This window comes from Maniola hyperantus, chromosome 13 (assembly GCF_902806685.2).
Source record: "Maniola hyperantus chromosome 13, iAphHyp1.2, whole genome shotgun sequence".
Classification (NCBI taxonomy): Eukaryota; Metazoa; Arthropoda; class Insecta; order Lepidoptera; family Nymphalidae; genus Maniola; species Maniola hyperantus.
In genome coordinates, this window is record NC_048548.1 from 6,550,863 (window position 1) to 6,574,501 (window position 23,639).

Genomic DNA, 23,639 nt, shown 5'->3' on the forward strand with positions numbered 1-23,639 from the left:
TTTTGTGTTACTTTGTAAGCTAGAGCACAATAAATTATTAAGGCTAAGGTAATCGCCTCAGCTGGGAGTAAACACACGTTCCTGTCGTATTTTTATTCTACAACTACAATACCCGGCAGAAAATATTGTACATCGACCTTTATAAAGAGATAGCGGTTTCGTAGAGCGTTGTCTCTGTCGTTAAGACCAATAAAACGTCAAGTATGAGTGACAGAGACAATTCTCCACAAAGCCGAAATATCATTCTAAAGGTTGATGTACAATATTTCTTGCCAGCTACTGTAAGAAAAGTTTAATGTAAGAAACTCTGTTGACCAGAGCAAAATCTCTTAAGTTTTTCAACGCAGTGAAACTTTTTATTAGGAAAAGGAGTGGTTAGGAGCTGAGACAAGACGAGTGGATAATATAAAAGACTACGCGCCATTATCTTTATAAGTTAGGTCACGTACATGACGTGAAGTTTTTCCAGCGTTGAGCTATCTATTCTTCTAAGTATTATCTAATTACAAGGCTATAATTGCTGTATTAGACACGTGTAATAATTTAATAACCATATACTATTGCTCTTTTATGTTATGTATTATGTGATTTTACTCAAGCATTTTCACAAGATTAGAAAAACGATGCTTGGTTAAAAAATTAACAATCTATATTAAAACTATAATTAAAAACCTTTATGAATTACAATGTCAAACATCCAAAGAAACGTTCCTCCTAGTGTTGGGGACAATACGCAAAGAAACTTTCACCTTTTATAAAGTAAGGAAGGTCTGGCACGCGCTGGCTCCTAGGCCATTGTATAACGACCTTTAGGATGAGATTTTGGCCTTGCAGAGCGTTGTCTCTGTCACTCATACCTATGTGACATTTTGTCGGTCCCAACGACATAGATAACGTTCTACGAAACCGCTATATCTATCTCTTTCTAAAGCTCGATGTACTATATTTTCTGCCGAGTACTGTACATGCTTTACAATTTTTGTTCATTAAAGCATTACAAATGTAGGTATCACAAGGTTGTTTATTGATATAAAAATATATTAACTGTAAATGGCATTAAAAGATAATATTTTTGAACATTTAGGTTGCTCCATAAATTAAATAACATGGAAATAAGTGTAGGGTAGGTGCGACGGTTTATTGGGTATAAAACATTTAATGCACTTCCAGTTATATCATTTTTATATGTGTCGTAAATATGCTTTTCATTCGCCATTCACTACTGGTAGCAATAAAAATTCAAGTTGAAAGGTCTTGCTTACCCATGCTATATTACAGCTTTGAGCACTTCTATTAATTTTATTTGTGGAATTGACTCATTGTAGCTAATTCTGTTGCACACAATCTCTAAACAGAAATCACGCGTTTAAATATGTTGTTATCCCTTTCATAATGCTCCGTGCGAAAAAAGATAGCATTCGATTTAGATCTGTTAATTAAATTTAGAGTGAATTATTAGTCTTAATAATGGTACTATGGTACGATATACTATACTATGAAATTAACGCGTTATAAACTAAGTAAGTAAAGCTGTGATAGCCTAGTGGTTAGGACGTTCGCCTTCTAATCGGAGGTCGGGGGTTCGATCCCGGGCGCTCATCTTTGCGTTTAAATTAATTAAATATCACTTGCTTTAACAGTGAAGGCAAACATCGCGAGGAAACCTGCATACCTGAGAGTTCTCCATAATGCTCTCAAAGGTGTGTGAAACCTACCAATCCGCACATGGCCAGCGTGGTAGACTATGGCCAAAACCATTCTCACTCTGAGAGGAGACCCGTGCTCTGTAGTGTGCCTGTGATGGGTTTATTATGATGATGATGATGAAAGTAAGTAAATGCTGTTTAAACAGACTGCTCTACGGCTAGGAAATAGCAACCTACATAATAATATTATGAATGTAACTAGTATTCAAATGAGTTACTGGATCGCGTAGCAGTGCTACGCGTTTCCTGCTACGTTTTTATTCAAGCACAGCGAGCCATGAAGTCATCTCCTGGTAGTTCTGAGAGTGATTAAAATTATAACAATAAGCTAATGCTTTTTTTAGTTACTTAATAAAAAAGGCTAGCACATTGGATTGTTAAAAAATAATCAGTGTGTATAATTTCCACAGTTAGTTTATTGCTTTTAATCTTAAATATCTCGATGATCAAGGAAGTAGTAAGACTGAAGTCCAAAAGGTTTTTGGTCGTAAATCCAGGATTATCCCTCTAAATGAATAAAAATATAAATGGAAAGATGTTTTATTCAAATAAACTTTATAAAGTACTTACTAATTGATACTTTCAATACAAGTTTACGGCCTTGAAAGGGGATGAGGAAAATAGAAAATTAGTGCTTTCAGTCATTTCATTACCCCCTCTGTGTTTTTTTCTGCATCGTTTTCTTGACCTCTGAGCTCTTTTCATTAATGATTGATGACATATTGGTGATTTCTTAGAACTGGAATGCGATATAGGTTCCCAGACCCTTCCACATACGATTTTATACATCCTTCCACTGTTATATACTTGATATGAGATTGGACCACGCAACACCATTTTACACCAAGAAAACTGTATAATTTACTTCAATGTTATATCCTACACTATGGCGTACGTGTCAGCTCAACTTTTAAGATGTTATAATATAATATCTCAAATAGAAGCACTTTTATGATATTCTTACTTTTGTCTCTTTGTTAGTTTTATAGCCATAAATATCATTTATACATTCTATAACTTGGCACGACAAGTACCCACCTCTGCTGTTTGATACTATCTTATACTTTTGATTCATTTTTACTGTTTTGTAACTTACTGTCTATATATTTTTTTTTTTTTTAGAATTATGGTTTGAAGAAGTAAATTGTGAAGTTAGAAGATTAAACGTAGGGGTATTACTAGTATAAACTAAAGCCACATACCTAATTTTAACTTTTGAAAGTAAGTTATACTTAAGTTAATTCTTTACCTAGACAGTGTAAAAATGTCGTATCAAATTCAGCATTATAAAATTAACTATACTTACTTGTAAGTTCAAAGAGTTACGTATGTTCTTAGACATCTCGCTGGTGAAAATTCATCAATACATGCATATGACGTTAGAGTAGGTATGGTATCACTTTTACATAGCTTCATTGCGACAGAAATTGGATTTCTACCTTTACCTTTCTACTTTTTACAGTTGCTACCTAGACTAAATATACTACTACTACTTTTTGTACTGGAAAATCAAAGAGTCCCTTGGGTTTTATAATAAACCTAATCCCACGTCAACGAAGTCGCGGATTTCTCCTATATTGGGTACAGAAATAACTTGCATCCCATTAATTACACGAATATAGGCTACTTTTATCCCGGGAAATCGAAAAGTTTCCTTGCGATCCACACGGAAAAAGTCACGAGTATTATCTACTTATATGAAATAATTTCTACAAAAGGTTTCTTCTTTTGCAAGACACGATTTGTTAAAAGGCGTAGTCAAGATTTATTTGTAAAGCTGCGATTTCACCGCGATAACGATGACAAATTCTCGATATTATTCAAACATAAAATATCATTTGCAATTTGTCTCTACTTCCATTATCTGAATACCACGTTTTACCGGAAGCCTTTATAAGTATGTAAATGTCTACTTAAATCGATAGTCGTCGACAAAAAAGTCAAGATAGTGTTTTATTAAAAAGCATTTTTTTACTTTGAGCCTATGATAATTCATTATACTTATTAGAGAAAGCTATTTATAGATATGTGGAGTAAAGTAAGCCTGTACAGTGTACACAATGTATCACCTCGTATGGTCTAAGATTCCCGGTATTAGAAATATCTATCCTCATATGTGACTTAATAGTGATAGAGGTTAGAGAATAGCATATTATTATGCTAGACTAAACGGTGCCCGCGACTCTGTCGGCGTGGATTTAGATTTTTAAAATCCCGTGGGGACTTTAATTTTCCGATAAATAAGCAAATAAGATAATGTCCTTCCTCGCGATGTAAGCTAACTCTGTACCAAATTTCATCAAAATAGGCTAAATTGTTGGGCCGGGAAAAGCTAGCAGACAGATAGACAGACACACTTTCACATTTATAATATTAGTATGGAAGTATGGATAGTGCCGTTAGAATTCGCGAATAGGTCGCCTAGCTTAATCACGTGCCAATGATTTAATTTACTTAATTAGTCGACGCGGTGCGGGGTGGTTCGTCTTTTGTGCCACGAATGGCCTGGCGTGTTAGCATGAATTGCTTCATACAATATGTGCTATTCCACGGTGTAAGATAGATAAACCCTAATCCGTAGTGCATAGAAATCGTTGTCCTCATCCTATAGATATACCTTATTAATAAGTTACGAGTCTTGACTAACGTGAAAGTACTACTACTGTATTAAGTTAAAACAAGGAATTTTTAATTTTTCCTTTACTGACACTTAAACCACTATGAAGAGATAGTTTCTCGAACTTAAATTGCAGTTCGGTCTTTTCATTTCGAAGCTTGGAAATTGTTTTGTAAGTAGGTACTTCCTAAAATATTTAATAAAGTTCATCATTATTTTGTGAGGAAAGAACTTTTATGAAAGGTTAATAAAATAATTACTTCTATAACTCATTTTTGTGCAATTTTAATGCAACGTAATTCCTGGTATAAAAAAAAGCGTATTTGACCCCTTTCTGCCAAGTGAGTAGGTATGGAATTAAGGTAAACCTGCGTAGATCTTTATAATTCCAATCTGCTCCGCTAAGCCGCTATTTAAAAAAAAACACTAGGATAATTAAAACAATCTGATGTCGAGTAAAACTAAAGAAAGTGTATCGAACTTATGTAAAAGTAAGTACAAAGAAATAGCTATAAAAGGACTAAAAGGTTTACCTTGCTTAAAAATAGAAACCAATGAAGAAAAGATATGTTGCGTATAAAAGTACTAGTTTGTTATTAGAAGTTCAGACATAAACGTAATATATTACTTTGTAACTACGTGCCTGAAGTTATATCCGTACAAAACAGGTGCGCGACATCGATGGGAAGTTATACCCGTAATTTATCTCGTCAATTATCATGATCAAGTGAGTCTATACCCATAGTCGGCTGGCATGACTACTGAGTACCTACTGCTCTCCTCTCAGAATGAGAAGGGTTTGGGCGTTTGCGATAAAAGTAGCCTATGTCACTCTCCAGGTTTTTAACTATATCCATCACGACGATCCGTTGCTACGTTGAGGCGTGATTGAAGGACAAACCAACAAACAAACACACTTTCACATTTATAATATGGGAATATGGGAATTTTCTCATTCAGACAATAAAAATAAAATAATTCGAACGATACATAAGAACTTATTGTTTTTTCTCCTATTGATTTTATATTACGTATTCCGACGTGAATGTCTATGAATCGGTGCGTTTGGGAATACCTAATATAAGTCCCGCGAATTGCTATTGCGCTGGAACCATGTCTCATTAACATCGAAATGACGTTATACGTCGTACGACGACAGCCGTAAAAAATAGCCGAAAAATATACCATCAGCTCGAAACTTCAGTCTAGTGCTGACGTCACTAAAATGGCGGCCACGCGCATCAGCAATTTGCGGCACTTATACAAAACCACTACAAAACAAATACTTACTCAATCCGGTATTTGATATGTTTTTATCAAACGTCAAAACACGCGCTAGTATGCGGGCTTCTATGAAATACCTACTGGCGTGTGACGTCACAATGATTTGACGTGCTTTTTAGTATACTTAATCGATAATTTAAAATGGTTATTTATTATTAATGGAAAAATCCACGTCCTTTGTTAGTTTTCACTTAAAACTAAGTTAGTTACTAAGTTAGTAAGTAGTAAGGTAGTTAGTAAGTTAGTTTTAAGTGAAAACTAACAAAGAACGTGGATTTTTCGTATTTTGGAAGACCCTCGATTTAATAATCACCGAGAAATAATTTGTTTTTGACATAGGCAAATACCGTACCTATATTCTATGTAGTAAGGAATAAAGTAGTAAGTAATAATAAGATTTGTGGTCTCAAACCAACGAATAGTCAGGGAAACCGCAAAACGTAAAAAGTCAGCGTTTTAGCGTCCTTTTTGTGAATCCTGGCATTTTTCCAGCTAGACGCCACTTATGCTGGCCGCTGTCAATAGACATCCAGAAGGCTTACGAATTTCAGTCAAAAGATGTAGTTATGTGAGGTTTTAGGGTTCCGTACCAAAAGAGTAAAACCGAGGCATATTAATGTCACTCTGCTGTCTGCCTGTGTGTTTGCCTATCTGTCTGTCCATCTGTCTGTCTGTCCGCGTGTCTTAGGTCTCTAGCTTGTAGACGAAATGAGTTACAAACCTGAAATTTTGATATTTCGTACAGCACGTATACCCAAAACCAAATATTGAATTGGAAATTCATTTTTTTTTTACATAAGCCTTTATTCGTATGCGTATGCGTTATGTATATTTTAGACATATCTCATCTTGCCTTGTGTTTGACTAGACAACGAAGTTAAGAGTTTTATTCTAATAGTTTGTCGAATGTTTAAGTTCTCGGAAAACGTGCTTAGCAGCTTAAAGTTCCAGAAAAGACTGGGACTGGATAGTTACACAATACATATTATAGGAGTATGCATAACAAGATTGGCATGAAAGTTGTGTGTATAATATAATGATTATATAGATGTTGAGTGTCTTTAGTGGATATGGTATACTAATAAATAAATAAATAAAAATGATTTTTATTTCAGGCAATAGAATTAAAACTCATAACAAACTATTAAAACAAAAAAATAACGCAATATTAAATAGATACAGTACTTAAATTAAATAAGAAACAAAAATAAAAGTTCTACAATAATCTAAGTAGGTAAAGTTGTTATTGTCGCACCGATGGTTAGACCAATGCTTAACAAAGATATTACTCAGAGCCTCGACAACAGCACACAAGATAGAGTTATTGATGTGTCTTAGTCTTTCCCAGAAGGAAGCCGTCCTCGCTCTGAGTATGGCAAAGAAGTCAGGGACTCTCGCAGCAGAAAACATGGCTTGAGCTCTGCAGAAACACGGGTGCTTCATTAGGATGCGGAAGGCAATATTGTAATGTATTCTAAGCGCATTATAGCTGCGCTTGGTAAACTTTGTGCACAGCTGACAGGTGTAGAAACAGTGGCAGAAAGCTGTAAATAAAGTAACTTTCACAGCATCAGAGCAACGCGCGAATCTGCGCGCTATCATATTAGCCCGTACCGAGAGAGCCCTGCGCTCCCTCTCCATATCTCTGTCATCTTTTGTGTTGTCTGTTAATATATGGCCCAAATATTTAAAGCTCTTAACAACCCGAACTGACGACCCATTCAAAAATACCGGCGAAACCGTCTCCGGACCCTTGCCCGCTTTGAAGACGAGCATTTCAGTTTTTGCTACATTATATTTTAGAGTATGTTCTGTAGGGTATAATGACACGCATCATGCAAATAGACAATTTCAATGGAGCTATCGTTATTCCAGGACCCAACAAATGAATTAGTGGTATGGAAGGGTATAAATTATCCTTCTTGCTTTAAGGATTAGATACCATGAAACTTTAATGTTAATAACCGGGACTGATGGTGGTCGGTAATACTGGGCCAGAACGGAAATGGTCAAATTAAGTACTAACACTAAAGTTCAATTACGAAGTTTATTACTTAATCTTTACTGTTTTAGATATTTGTTTGTGTGCGAATCAAGAAAAATAGTACTTATTCCTTGGTACACACTTATAAAAACGGTTAATTTTGAAGTGCGAGTATAAATGGAAAATGATTTGCACTTTATTGGTAGGTAGGTACGACAAAACTACTTTTCTAGGTAAATATTTTAATAGCAAGACAGTTTATACATAGTTCTCTGTTGCCTAAATATCTTTGATTCTTAAGGTTGAAATCTGAAATCGTATGATAGGAGTGCTACAACATATCGCCTCGGTCGAGAAAGCTGGCGGCTCGGTTATATTCATTATTCAATAGAATTGTGAACAAAATACATCGCTTGGCCGCCGCCATCCGCTCTACTGCTTTGTGAACTCATGTTTATACTTATTACAACACGAGAGCTACGAGTCATATAGGTACTCGTGAGAGTTGTGTGTAAGAGTCAATGTTATGCCGCTAAATAGCCTATACTCTATTCTCGGAAAGGAGTTAGTATAGAACTGTCTCTGTTACGTCAGCATCATCATCATGATCAACCCATCTCCGGCTCACTTCCGGGTTTAGCCATTGTCTACCACGCTGGCCATGTGCGGATTGGTAGACTTTACACACTTTTGAGAACATTATGGCGAACTCTCAGGCATGCAGGTTTCCTCACGATGTTTTCCTTCACCGTTAAAGCAAGTGATATTTAATGACTTAAAACGCACATAACTCCGAAAAGTTAGAGGTGCGTGCCGGGGATCGAACCCCCGACCTCCGATTAGAAGGCGGACGTCATAACCACGAGGCTATCACAGCTGGTTACGTAGTTCGATATAAATGACAGAGACGAAAATTTCAGTGATTCTGTAATTTGTCGATCATATAAATTACTTGGCAACATTGTAATTTGTCAAAAATACTTATCTTACAGTTTTTAACGGATTTAAATACGTTGCTAAGTAACTTATCAATTAAGATAGATTATTAATTTCGGCTGCTATTTGGCGATAGACCCGTCTGTACTCTTCCAGTCAGTAGTATCGCTTCTATTCCATTAGGTAGTTATTCTTATATATACATATCTTTATTATGACACAACCTTGTTATGAGTTAAACATGTTATTTTCTAAGCTCAGGTACTTCTTTACGATCATTAAGATCATTAGGTTTTGTAACGCCTGATGTACCTACCTAAAAGGTTCGGTCCTCCAAATTTTATTTAACTCAAACATTATCTTTAAATTATTTAAGCGAAAAGAATTACGTTTTCAAAGGAATCGCATGCCTATTACGAGATGATGCCCGCGATTTAGGTTTTTAAAAAAATCATAGGGAAAGTTTTGATTTTCAACATCGATCTACAATTAATTGTAGTTCGATGATTTTTAGGGTTCCGTAGTAAACAAGGAACCCTTATAGTTTCGCCATGTCCGTCCGTCTGTCTGTCCGTCCGTCCTCGGTTAATCTCAGAGACTATTAGTGCTAGAAATCTGTAATTTGGCATGGGTATAAACATTAATCACGTCAACAAAGTGGTCAAATAAAATTTTGATAAATATTTTTTTTTAGGGTCCTACATGTAAAGTGGGGATGTTTTTTTTTCTTGTTATCCCATAGCGTGGGGTATCGTTGAATAGGTCTTTTAAAAATATTGTGGGTGTGGGAACAACATTTTTTGATTTCTAGATTCGTTTGTAAAATATGATGTTTTAAAGTGCTAATTATTATTAGAGTCAAGTGTCCTCCCCCCTCTATCAGCCAAATGGTAGTATATAAGAACGTGAAAAAATTCACAGCAGTAGCATATATACTTAATCAATTTTAAAGGAAAACTATCAGGGCTATGTATAGTTCCCAGGTTAAGGAGTTATATCTGTTTTTCGAGGATTGTGACTACGGAACCCTACACTGCGCGTGGCCCGCCACGCACTTGGCTGGTTTTTCTTGATTAAAAGTAACCTGTCTCGTCTCCGGGATATACCTATCTGTGCTTTTCGTCAAAATGGGACGTAAACGGATGGGCTGTGAAGAAGTTACCGACACACTTTCGCATTTATAATATTTAAATATGGATATGAAGTAAGAATATGGGCAATTCATTATCTTACTCGTATGCTACGAATTATTATTCGTAGCTAGTATGTATTTATGCTCTACGAAATCTGTCACATTTTATGCGGATTACGTTTGCAAATTCGAATTGAAGAACCGCAGTTAAATCCGTTTCAATCCATGCAAGCGGATTTTCAATAATACTTTTTTGTCAACAATCTGTTACTCGCTATTTCCGCTGCACGCCATTACATACTCCGTATTATTATTGCATTGCAATAAGAATTTACCCTTGTTATCTTTACTTTTACTAGAGTACTTATAGAACGCAACAGCTCGAGATGGCGATCGGGAAATGAGGCGGGGGGACGCCCCGCACACCCGCACGTCACACGCGTTATTTCACACCGGGTTAGTGCGGAGGCTGTGCGGGTGTGCGAGGCGTCCCTAACCCGATTCCCATGTAGACCTGTCGCGTACTATAATATGTAATCGGGCACGTGAGAAAAGTATACCTAAGGGCTAAAATATAAAAAGAAAAAAAAGTGCATAAATAAAACGTAATTTGCCCCAATTCGCTCAGGATTTATTTTATGTTAATATGACAGTTCAGCCTAGCTTTAGAGACTTTACCCTATAGCCTCTCTGATTCACAGTTCGCTTTGTTCATATACAATTTGCGAACCAGAATAGCATAATAACGCAATAACCAAAATGGCAACCAAATCGTTTTATTAAACATTTCGCCACGTCGTCCATTAAATAACCAGAACTTTTATGAATTTATTTTCATAATATTATGTTCGTTGTTTTTGTAGGCTTTAAATATATAATTATATATAAAAGATATATTATTAAGAGTGTATAATTTGCCAACACGCCTTAAGGTAGCTCAGTTCGGTGCTTTCTCCATACAAACGTAGGAGGGAAAATACAACAATATTCGATATTGTACGCACAAAACTAAGAATTATATCGATTTATCTCGTCATTATCTAGGTTTATTGATATATAAAATATTGAAAAAAATATTGATTTAAAAGTTACGAGGCTCAAAAGATTCCTATTTTAACACTTAATTAATGACAACTTTGGGCGTAAATAAATAAGATTAGGGATATGAAAATTCTAAAACAATTTATCATTAGACGTTGTTTATTTATTCATTAGTTGAAATAACTTTACTTTGCAAACATAAATTCAGCAGTTTTTTCTCAAAAATACTTTTCCTAAACCCTTTTCGCGCGCTTGATTTCAGTGAAAATCATCGTGCCTCTCAACTTTCTCATACAATGTCAAGTGAAAAGCAAACATGTTACCCACGTGCGCTGCCAATTTTGGTCGAGCGTCCTGCGTCACCTTAAACGGCTTATATGCAAATTTTAGAAGCTTTTTATTTTAAAAGTATAAATTCAATAACCTAGTGGTTAGGACGTCCACCTCCTAATTGGAAGTCGGAGGTTGTATCCCGGGCACGCACCTCTGACTTTTCGGAGTTATGTGTGTTTTAATACTGTAAAAACGATGCTTAATTTTTCTGTATTTTTTCATAATATGTGGATACTATTCGCTATGCATGTCATACGATATCATGACATCGTTCCTATTTTTGCAACCTCAGTTTGTGATACTATAAGTAGGTACGTCACAGTTATTGTATACAAAATGCTTTTCAAGATTTTAATATCCTAGTTCTTTCATTCGAAGTAGGTACTTGAGGCAGACTCTATACGAACCAACGATCTATGTATAGATACTATGCGAATTGATGGTATCTAAAGGGCTTTCGAGATGCGATTTTATAGTTTTGCTTAACGTGATGTTGGAGAAATGAAAAAAGTGCCACTTAGCTGGCTCAAGCTGCTTGACGGGCGCATCAAGCTGCTTGATCAAGTAAAAAAAAAACTACGTGCTTGACGTCAAGCCGCTTAACCGTCTCAAAACCCTTTATGCTTCGTATCCATTACAAATAACACAATGCTTTATGCTTTAGCTGTTATAAATAGGTATATTACCTACTTTAAATAGCGCAGGTAACATGTACGCGATGCTATAAAAGTCACCCTCGGTCTCCTTATATTTATAGCTCATCGATTGAAGTCACTTTTATAGCATCACTGCGGTCTAGAATAAACTTGTGACTGTTCTTTGTATGCCTTCTAGGCTCTATTTCTAATGACGTGGACGTTGATATACTAATATCAGCCAACTAGAAATCAATTTATAAAGTTTGATTGAATTACATACTTTCGCGTGATAGAACATACCTACTGCAACGAAGAGTTGAGGATTTGAAGAAGTGACTCTTTGATCACAACAACCAGCTTTTGCTTTGTTGTTCACATTGGTCAAAAAACGAGTTAAAAATAGAGTGGAATAAAAAATTATTCAAGTGGGTCAAGCCAGAAGGGAGATAATCGTGGACATAGGCATATATACAGACATAGGTAGGTACATACGAATATCCATACATATAAAAATGCGTGTCCGGACTGATTGATCTATTTTGGTAAGTATATTTTGACACGGGTTCTTTTTAACCGACTTAAAAAAAAGGAGGAGGTTCTCAATTCGTCGGAATTTTTTTTTTTTTTTTTTTTTTTTTTTTTTTATTTTTTTTTATGTATGTTCCCCGATTACTCGAAGACGCCTGGACCGATTTTGAAAATTCTTTTTTTGTTTAAAAGGGTATACTTCAAAGTTGGTCCCATTTAAATTTGGTGAAGATCTGATGAACATCTTCGAAGATAGATACTGGAACTCCTCAACGGATAAGAGTAAATTGCTCGCGATCAGTGTAATAGCTTAGTAAACAGTAGATTTTTAACCAGTCATAGCATAATTCCATGGGGCCACTAAAAATTGTGAAATAAAATTTTTTTACTAAAAAAATAAAAACCGACTTCGATACACAAACACTAAAAATTGAAAAATAATTTAATTTATTACCGAATATATTATGTATACAAGAGTTTTAACATAGTTCCATAATAATATTTTTTGGGGGCGGTGCCAATGAGGTGCCATTGTGGAGTCTCATAAAAATATGAAGTCTAGACGATTCACGCAGCTAAAGCTAATTGGCACCGGCACCAAAAAGTATTATTATGGAACTATGTTAACTCTTGTATACATAATATATTCGGTAATAAATTAAATTATTTTTCAATTTTTAGTGTTTGTGTATCGAAGTCGGTTTTTATTTTTTTAGTAATTGTAACGTAGGTACTCACTGTGAAAGGATTTCTTGGAAATCCTATCCCTATAAGTGGGTAAAATGGGGCGTGAAATTTTGTATGAAAGTCCGTCTTTTTTCAAGTTGTTTCCAATGAAAATTGTTATTTGTGTTTTCAATCAAAACCGATCTTCGACAATAGGCTAGTTGACACTTTTTTTAAGTTGGTCTTAAATGGTTAATATTTTTCCTATTAGATCAAAAAAATTAACACTATATTTTTTTGCGCCCTAAAAACCGTAAAACTTTAATTTAAAAATATATTTTTCTTAGACAGCTGAAAACACTGTCGGCCATGTTTGACCGATAGATTATCTGTGCTCTGATGTCATGCATTTGTAAACAACAGCATAACCTCCCAAAGTTTAATAAACATGACTTCTATACTAGTTTACATGAAAAATATAGTAAATATCGTTATTGTATCATCCGAGAATGTAAAATCGCATCGATAAAGACCACAGGAAAGTTGTGGATTAGAGTGCCCAGTGAAATAAATATACGTAACACGCGAAGACTTGCTTAAAGGGATCCTATATGACAAAGACTTCAACCCAAATTTATTTTTGCAAAGATCAGTTTGTTGTAAGTCTTACTTAATAACTTATTCAATTTATAAAGAGAAAACGATATTTTTTTACGTTTACTATGAGTTTTTAGAAATATATAAAAACTAGCTTATGCTCGTGACTTCGCCCGCGTGGACTTCATAAATTTCAAACCCCCATTAACCCACTCAGGGGTGGAATTTCAAAAAATCTTTTCCTAGTGGATACCTTCTCTTTACCTACAAAGAACACACCCACTAAATTTCATGTATCTAGGACCAGCTGTTTAGATGTTTAGGCTGTGCGTTGATATATAAGTTAGTCAGGACTTTAAATTTTATATATATGGATACTACGTTAGTCCCCGCGTGACATAGAGATGACATTTCTTTGTTTACATATTTAATGACGTCACATCATGGCTGACAGCGTTTTCTGCGTTTCAAATAAAAATAAAAACTGTATTTTTTTAAATTGGATTTATATATCCATCCTGCGTTTTTAATAATTGTTATTGATATATTTCGTTGTTTTAAGCAAAATATGAATATGCTGAATAAATAAAATAAAGATGCTGCCAGCATCTTGGGTACAATGCCTCGCTGCGGTGGTCTCGATGAGGTTTTAGATTTAATTTAATTTATTTGAGTTTTAATTTAATATTGTTTTCTTTTTTTTTTAGATTTAAGTTTATTAATAGTTTATTTGTTTCCATCTTCAAGTAATTATTAAATAATAAATGAGCAAAATACGATAATAAATAATCATTTATTGGATGAAATTAGATATGAGTCAAGTAGCCTATTCTTCCTCATCGGTTTTCGAAAATTCTACACGAGCGAAGCCGAGGTCGTCAGCTAGTGCACACAGACATAGCTAGGTATATACATGAAAATAGGTCAAATTGCGAATCTCCTTTTTCGAATTCGGTTAAAAAATATCATTTTCCATTCGGCTTCTGACAAATTCACAAAATTTTCGCTGGTAATTTTACATTTCATATTTGAACATGTCGGTTTGAGCCGTGTTTATTCTATCTGGGAGTACGATGTTGTGATTCTAAAACAAGTTCTCTGATATAAAGGTTGCAGCTTGTTTGCTAACCGGATAAAGTTATAGGTACATGAGAGCGTTTCTCACTCGAGCTATTTCGACGTCTCTCGCTGCTATAATACTACTTAGTGTAAATTTAACGATACTACTTCTGAAGTCTGAGTACAGTACGCAGCAGAAAATATTGTACATCGACCTTTAGAAAGAGATAGCGGTTTCTTAGAGCGTTATCGTTGAGACCGACAAAACGTCACATAGGTATGAGTGACAGAGACAATGCTCTACAAAGCCGAAATCTCATTCTTAAGGTCGATGTACAATATTTCTTGCCGGCTACTTTAAGGTATTTATGTAATTGTAAGGTCCGGACTAGTGCGGCCGCGAGGACTGTGCGGGTGTGCGGAACGTTCCCTTCCCGATTGCCATCTCGATCTGTTGCAGACTGTAGGTACCTAGTTATACTTTCATTTGTTCGAATACTAAGCAGCCAAAGAGTGAAATTTTATATTTTATAGACATGCTTAAGAAACTAATATACAATAGACATGTATGATTTGACATGACATTCCAAAGAATCTGCCTCTTAGGTTTATATAAACCTTTTGATTCGTTTTTGATTTAGATTCCTTGGAATGTTATTCATTCTCTATCATAATAATACTTAATTAATATTGCTTTTGCGTATATATAAAAAGTTTCTCTTAGTTTTTAGGGTTCCGTACCTCAAAAGGAAAAACGGAACCCTTATAGGATCACTTTGTTGTCTGTCTGTCTGTCTGTCTGTCTGTCTGTCTGTCAAGAAACCTACAGGGTACTTCCCGTTGACCTAGAATCATGAAATTTGGCAGGTAGGTAGATCTTATAGCTGACATTTGGGGAAAAATCTGAAAACCGTGAATTTAGGGTTAGATCACACAAAAAAAAATTAAATTGTGGTCATGAACTAATAATTAGTATTTTCAACTTTCCAAGTGAGTGACTATATCAAGTGGGGTATCATATGAAAGGTCTTCACCTGTACATTCTAAAACAGATTTAATTTATTTTTATGCATCATAGTTTTAAAACAAAATGTCGAAAAAATACAACTGTAGAACGGAACCCTCGTTGCGCGAGCCTGACTCGCACTTGGCCTGTTTTTTTTACGTATTGAAGTAAGTACCTTACGTGCGTACCTGTATGGAGGTTGCATGTAGTACCGGCGGCGCCCATAAAGTTTACGATCGCACATAAACGTACATTAAGCATTCATATTATACTAGCTGGCGCGACCTCTTCCGCGTGAAAATATTTTTTTTAAAATCCTATGGAAACTATGATTTTCCGGGATAAAAAGTAGACTTAGTTTCTTTCCAGGTTTTAACTGCATCCATGTATAAAGTTATGTCGATCCGTTGCTTCGTTTCGAAGGCCAAACCAACAAACACACAATTTGTCTGCTTGGGCCATATTATTTGTAGGTATTTTATGTGTGTTGCGAATGTTAGAATACTAAAATTATTCCACAAAAAATAATAGTATCGTTGTTAGGTATTCTTCTCTCCGTTTTCAATCAGTAACAGCCACAGAATAGGTTCATGATTTTGTATAAACTGTGTGACGTGTGAGTGACGGTCCTACATGATGGTGGCTAGAATCTGATGATTTACCAAATAGACGTAACTCAGTCATATATGAACTCAGTCTTATCAAATGTAGATCCACCTTTGGGAACGTTAAATTGGCGGTTAGTTGGTAGACAGATACCTACATGTCAGCGTACGATCATATTGCCATCGTTGTAACATACATTTCACATTGGAGTCCAGTATCAACTTATAGATATGGTTTCAAGTGCCTAATATCTGCATTGTTAGATTTCACGCTAGAGTTCACAGAGAGTTACATGATATACAAAACATACATTTAGGTATAGTAAATACACAGTATATTATCTTCTTGGCAAGAGTGTTGCATGCTTAATAGCGAAGAGCTTTACATGCGCGTCTCAATGAAGGTCCAGTAAATCACTCACAGTGCTTGTCATCTATTGTTTTACAAAGCGGGCTAAGCTCGTTTAGCTTGCGCAGTTCTACACGTGAAAATTGGAATACAGCCCCGACAAAAGCCTGAACAGTTTTCTGTTTTTAATTCGATAAAAAATCAGTTCTGTGAGATTACCTGCTGAAAAGTGATATTGTAACCGAAGGAGTAGAAGAAGTTACCTACCCGTAATTGGTTTCATTGCGGCCTTCTTTTAGTGACTAGAACGATCGCTTGGTAGTACACTACAGGGCACATACTATTGTGACTACCCGATATGAAAATTGTTTCTAGAATTCAAATTCTAACTCTTCAACCTGATGCTGCAGTGGTAATGTCCATCTAAATTATGAAAACTAAGGCTCTGCCGATTATGACTACCGATACTTATAATATTGTGGCTACCAAAAATAAACTGTGCCTCTATACTCCACTTCTAGGTTCCAGCTCCTCAACCTGATACTCCAGTGGAACTGCCCACCTATACCGTAAGGTTTAAGGATCTGCCAATTGTACTAGGTACCAGGTATTAACTTTGTAACAACCTCCAGGTCTCAACCTCATGCTGCACGGATACTGCTTACAGGGGTATAACCTCAGAGCCTCTATGAAGGTTATCAGGAAGCGCTGGAGTTCGACGTGTTTTTTTAATAAGCGATTTAATATTTTTAACGTAAAAATATCACGCCAATATTTTGAGCCGTTCGTAGGCTCAAAATATTGGCTCACTCTTGAGTGAAGAGTGGACATTACACACAGAACCCAGGTAGGTAATCAATCCGATACTAATCACTAATCAGCCTTAGCCTCATTTCATTATAGAGACTATGCATATTTGAAATTGTAGCCAACCTAATCAAAAACAAATAATCTGGAATTAGATTAATATTTTGAAATACAAATAAATATTGAAGAAGAAATATTATCAATCTCTCTAATTAACCCACCGAGTTCTACTTAAAGCTGGCATTCACTTGTACATTGCTGAGTAGCCTACGTCACAAGCTCTCAGATTTTGTTTGATGATTTTATTTTAAAAGTATTCGCTTTCAGAATAAATTACGGGATAAAAAACAACGAGCTACCAATACAACCATACTTTATTAAAGCAAACAGAAATCGTAGCTTAATTCCATAAATACCTATGGATCAAACGAATAAAATACCAGTACGAAATATTTAAAAAATATACCTATAGTATTCGACAGGCCGAGATCGCAAACGGGGTATGAGGCGAGGGGTAGAATATAATGTGTGCTATAAAATTTTCACAAAAATAGATTTTTTTTCGCAAAATAATTTAAACACCGATCGGGCTCAGTAGCAAATCTGTATTTTCAAATCACCGTTTTTAGTATTTGTAATCGCCTTCAAGTTTTGAGCTTCAAAGCTAAAATTTGAATTTATTTTCTCTCGTTTACATAGGTACATGCCATAAAATAGACTTCAAATTTTCGAACTTACCTACTCTAAGAGCTAACGGTAATGTAAAGGAGGAATATTTAATGGAGTGGAAGCTTCAATTAGCATTTAGCAGCAGTGCCATTATTCGATGAATGAATGACATCAAGAGGATGCGAACCACATAGAAGGCTTTCGAGGCAATCCGAAAACATCAGAGTAAATTAAGTTGTCACTTCAGGGTTCGTATGTCTGATATTTATTGATTTGCATAGTTACGAAACTAACAGAAACTTCTTCAAGACAACAAAATGTATGCATGTGCCACAAAACCCTAAAATGTCAATCCAAAGACTTTGCAGTAATATGTAAGATTTATTTACCTAGTCCTAATAGTCCAAACTGTTGTGTGATGAAAGTTAATATCGATTTTTACCAGTATTTAGCTCAAGTGTAGTACCTACGCGAAAAATCTAAAGTTTTACTTCAGAGACATGTAAAAATCTTTTTAAATAATTAAGTTTGAATTTTGCGTTAAGTGAAATTTTTACTGCCTGTTTTTTAAAGGGGCTACGCCAGAAGACTTATAAAAGGTTTACTTGCTACTAAAAATTCGATTGGCCGTTAAAATAAAGATTGAACTAGTCGTCTATCAACAGTTTTATTGCCGCTACTCCTAGATCGCTTCGCATAACAAATTAGTCTTGGGATCGGAGCAATATTGTTCTACCCATCCGTCCCATTTTTAAAGGTAGTAAAGCTCCTCCCGCTTAAATATGTAAAACACCGATACTGTTACTGAAAGGTCCATTCATAACTAAAAGTATTTTCAGAAGTACTGTCAGTAAAATAATTTTTAAAATTAGTTCAGTAGTTCACTGGATGTGATGAAATTATAAAAAATAACGCCCCGCAATAAGTCAGCAAAACGAAAATTTTGATAAAATTGAAGTTTATGTAAGTATAAATATTAACAGGAAAAAAAAGTCTCTAACAAGCCCAGTTTCTTAGAAATCAGCAATAAACCATTACAAACAAATTAACTTAGTTTTATACAGTTCCAAATAAAATTGAGACAGTATGTTGAATATGTCATTCAATGTTCTCAGCGTACATATTCAAAATCCTTTGATCTTTTATCGTTTTGTATTTTATGTCTTTTTCTTGTACATTTATTTGTATTTAAATTTATTATTAATTATCTAGTTAGTGTAAGTGGCACTGCCGTTCTAATCTATATATATAAAAGGAAAAGGTGACTGACTGACTGACTGACTGATCTATCAACGCACAGCTCAAACTACTGGACGGATCGGGCTGAAATTTGGCATGCAGATAGCTATTATGATGTAGGCATCCGCTAAGAAAGGATTTTTGAAAATTCAACTCCTAAGGGGGCGAAATAGGGATTTGAAAATTTGTAGTCCACGCGGACGAAGTCGCGAGCATAAGCTAGTAAGATATAAAATAAATAAAATAAATAAATAGATGGGAAGCTAGCAGGTAATTAAGAGTCCTGAGCCGGTGCTAAGCTGGTTTTATAGTGCTGGGTTAAGGTATAAATAAACGACAGCTGAGGGGCGTCACCACGTTTCCGGATGAAGCAACACGTCTCTATGACGTCACTGAAGACGTCACGTGGAGAGATTGGAGTGAGGTTGTGCGTCTTACGACTACGACGACGTAGGACTGAACTAACTTTATCTAATTCATTGTTGCAGTGGATATATTATATATATTATTTAATTATAATTAATTACCTAGAACATGCTACCATAAAACCCTATAAATAATTCTATAGTAATTTACCTGACTTTGTATTATTAAAGAAGCTATTTGGTAGGTATAGCTGATAAAGTTGCTTTAAAACTTAAAATTGAGCGCATTTTAGCTACCTACGCGCGTTCGACACGCCGCGGATTAGAATCAATACAAAATTCTAACGCGCATAGAACGCGCGTCGATGGCGCGTAAACGCTCTTATTATTGAAGCAAGCATTTAGTTACGCATTCATTAAATGTTTTAGTACATTTCTAATAGAAAGAGAGCCAGCGCGTGCCAGACGTTATTTTATAAACTGCGTATTGTCACCAACACTGGGAGGAAAGTTTGTTTGGATGTTTGTTTGGATCATGGTGGCTTTGAGAGATAATAAAGTTTGTAAAAATCTACACCTTTATTACCTGTTATCTCACAAAGCCACCATGATCCAAACAAACGTTCCTCCCAGTGTTGAGGACAATACGCAGGGAAACTTTCAGCTTTTATGAAATAACGAAGGTCTGGCACGCGCTGGCACTTAGTCAACTTGTTACTTGTTACTATAACGCTTTTCAAAAATTTCACTTTTTTTGATTTTTCTCAAATAAATAAAAGTATACTTGTATAATTTGCAACTTGCTTAGAGCAGTATGAAATATTCATATATTTTTGTAAATTTTAGGTGTGTACAATTTAGTTATTCTCAAAGAATCAGCACTTCCGCTTAATGTGATGGTGTTTAATCTTTCATCTAGGTACTCAAATATTATGATTCAAAAAGGGTCGTCCTTGTCCTAGACCAATTTTTTTCTCTGGTTAACTAACATATTTAAGCATTTTTTCTATACTAATACTGGATAATGTCCGCAACTTCGTCCATATTGATTTTGCGTTTTGAAAACTCCCATGGGAATTCTTGAATCGTCTCGGATGTACTACTTATATCTACTCCTTCCCCGGAATGCAACCTATCTCTGTATGAAATTTTGTGAAAATCGGGTCTTGGAGTGTAGTAGGTAATAAAATGATGTGATGTTTTGTATAGCGGTAGTTTATGGGGCTAGAGCCTAGAACAAACAGATGAGCCGTCAAAGTGTTACCTAGCAGACACACACACATTTTCTTTGCGTTGCGTTGCGGTTCGATGCGATGCGATACGATGCGTTGCGTTGTGTTACGTTGCGTTGCGATGCGATGCGTCGCATGACGTTGCTTTTTTTTTACTGTTGAACACCATTGTCACGTGATTTCGCCAGGTAACCTATTCGCGATGTATCAATGTGTACATTATGTAGCATACATACTTTATCACGATTAAATAATAGATGATATTTCTAATACGGGATCTTAGACCATATAAATTTTCCTAATAAAACAGACTTATAAGCTGTCCGTAGGTGTTCCTTTTTTAACTTTTTTGTATGGAAAACAATTTGCAGGAATTTATGCAAAGTACTTTTTTTTATATTACACGAGATACATCCCTTCGCAATGTAGGTAACATTGCGAAAGGATGGATCGTGTGCACTCGCGAAGAAAGATTACCCTAACCTAAATTATTTATGTCGAAAGCACAAAGGAAACTCTAATTTACAGAATAAGATATTAGTTGTAGCTCCGGAAGTTATCTTTGGCTTTGAGACGGTAAATATGTTGGTTGTCATGGTAGATTTGGATTGCCATTCTTCTCTTATTGCCCGACTACGAAAGGGCAACAATAGCAATCAACATGTATGTTTGATTGTTATTACCTTCATCAGTTTTCTCAAAAATCTAAAACCACCGATCACATTTTTAGAGGTCCATCGTTAGCTTCGAAATGACGATAAATGTCATAAAGTTCAATAGCCTTAATAGCTCAACGGTTAAAGGAGCGAACTGAAATCCGAAAGGTAGCCGGTTTAAACCTCACCCGTTGCACTATTGTCGTACCTACTCCTAGCACAAGCTTAACGCTTAGTTGGAAGGGAAAGGGGAATATTAGTCATCATGATAAACTTGACTAGAATTATTTTAAAAAAAACGTTTTTGTTTTTTACTTTAATAAAGGACCACGAGCGAACATTATGTATATTAGAGTCAATTATGATACATTTACACAATATGTATAAACACGCTGTTATATTTTTAGTAATAAGTAGATGCCCCGGCGAACTTTGTACCGCCTAACAGTCGATTCTTTTTCAGGATTTTTTTTAAATTTTTCTCTCCGTAAGAACCATCCCCGTGCTTCAAGGAATATTATGAAAAAAGAATTAGCGAAATAGGTCCAGCTCTTCTCAGCTGTTCTCGAGATTTGCGATCAGCAACACATTCAGCGATTCATTTTTATATATAGAAAGATGTAGCTGTCGTAGCGATCGTAGCAATGCTACGCGCGTAGCAGCTTTCTCTATTTTATTTAAACCATACTGAAACGCTGAATGTACTTATGACTGCCTATTAAAATGAAATGAATTTATTTATTTAATGTAGGACAGCATGTGCCACTTATGACTTACGATATGCCAAGAAGGTCAAGAGTCAATACTCTACCACTGCTGGTTAGGAAAGCAGATTCTACTGAGACTGACTATCGATCGATTGTGTTAATCTCACTAAAACCTACAATCATCGAAAGATAATAAAGTCATTGATCAATGTAATCAATAACAACAATAAATTGTTTTATGATATACCCTCGCAGTAAGCTTTCTGTCTACAAATCACGACTTTCATAAATATGCATGGCTAACGACCCCATTTTGGTTCACTGTAGGTCATCTGTAGGCGTAGACCGAGTTCGGTAAGAAAAAGAAACTGCAGGCATAAAAAATGTCAGATCCCTTGTAATTTATTAATTAATGCATAGGTACATTTTTTTTCAAAGGCCAATGCAATCTTTTGGCATAATTTTTTTTTGGACCGCCAATAACGATACTCCGGTAATAATTTTAGAGAAATATATATGAAGTTCATAGAAGAAGAAAAAATTCACGGCCCATCCGTTGAACCGATTTTGAGGAAATTTAATACAAAGATTGCATTCCGGGAACGGACAATAGGCTACTTTTCGTCTCGGAAAATCAAAGAGTTTCCACGGGATTTTTAAAAACCTGAAGCCGCGGGCATCATCTAGTTTATTTAATAATTACGTTTGGGAGGATAAAATTTGTTCACATCTGCAAATTCCGTCAGATTTTTTAACGGTAGAGGTAGGAAAACGATCCCTTTGCTTAAATATTTATAAATAGGGGTAGCTATTAAATTTGAAAGGGTTGCCCGTAAATAATCAACTTTTTTATGGTTCCGTACCAAAAGGGTAAAACGGGACCCTATTACTAAGACTCCGCTGTCCGCCCGGCTGTCTGTCACCAGGCTGTACTCAAGAACCGTGATAGTTAGACAGTTGAAATTTTCACTGATGATGTATTTTTGTTGCCGTTATAACAACAAATCCTAAAAAACAGCTTAAAATAAATATTTAAGGGGGCTCCCATACAACAAAGGCGATTTTTTTTGCTCATTTTTGCTTCATATTTACATCTTCACTTTATAAATAAATAATTAAAATAAAATAAAACAAATATTTAAGGGGGGCTCCCATACAACAAACGTGATTTTTTTCAATTTTTATAGATAATGGTATGGAATCCTTCGTGCGCGGGTCCGACTTGCACTTGGCTGGTTTATAAATGTAGATAAATTTATTTACGTACAATTATGTGTTTACCTACCTTCTGATAAGCAAGTTTTTATTATTGTGCCAGATGGAGATATCCATGACAGATATGTCATGCTCTTTCGGTAGATCACTTTAAATCCGGGATGATTTTCTCGAACTCATCCTGGCTAAAAATATATAAGTGTTTATACGATTTCTTCATTAAATAAATTTTAAATTAAGCTTTCTATCTATAATTATATTATTACGG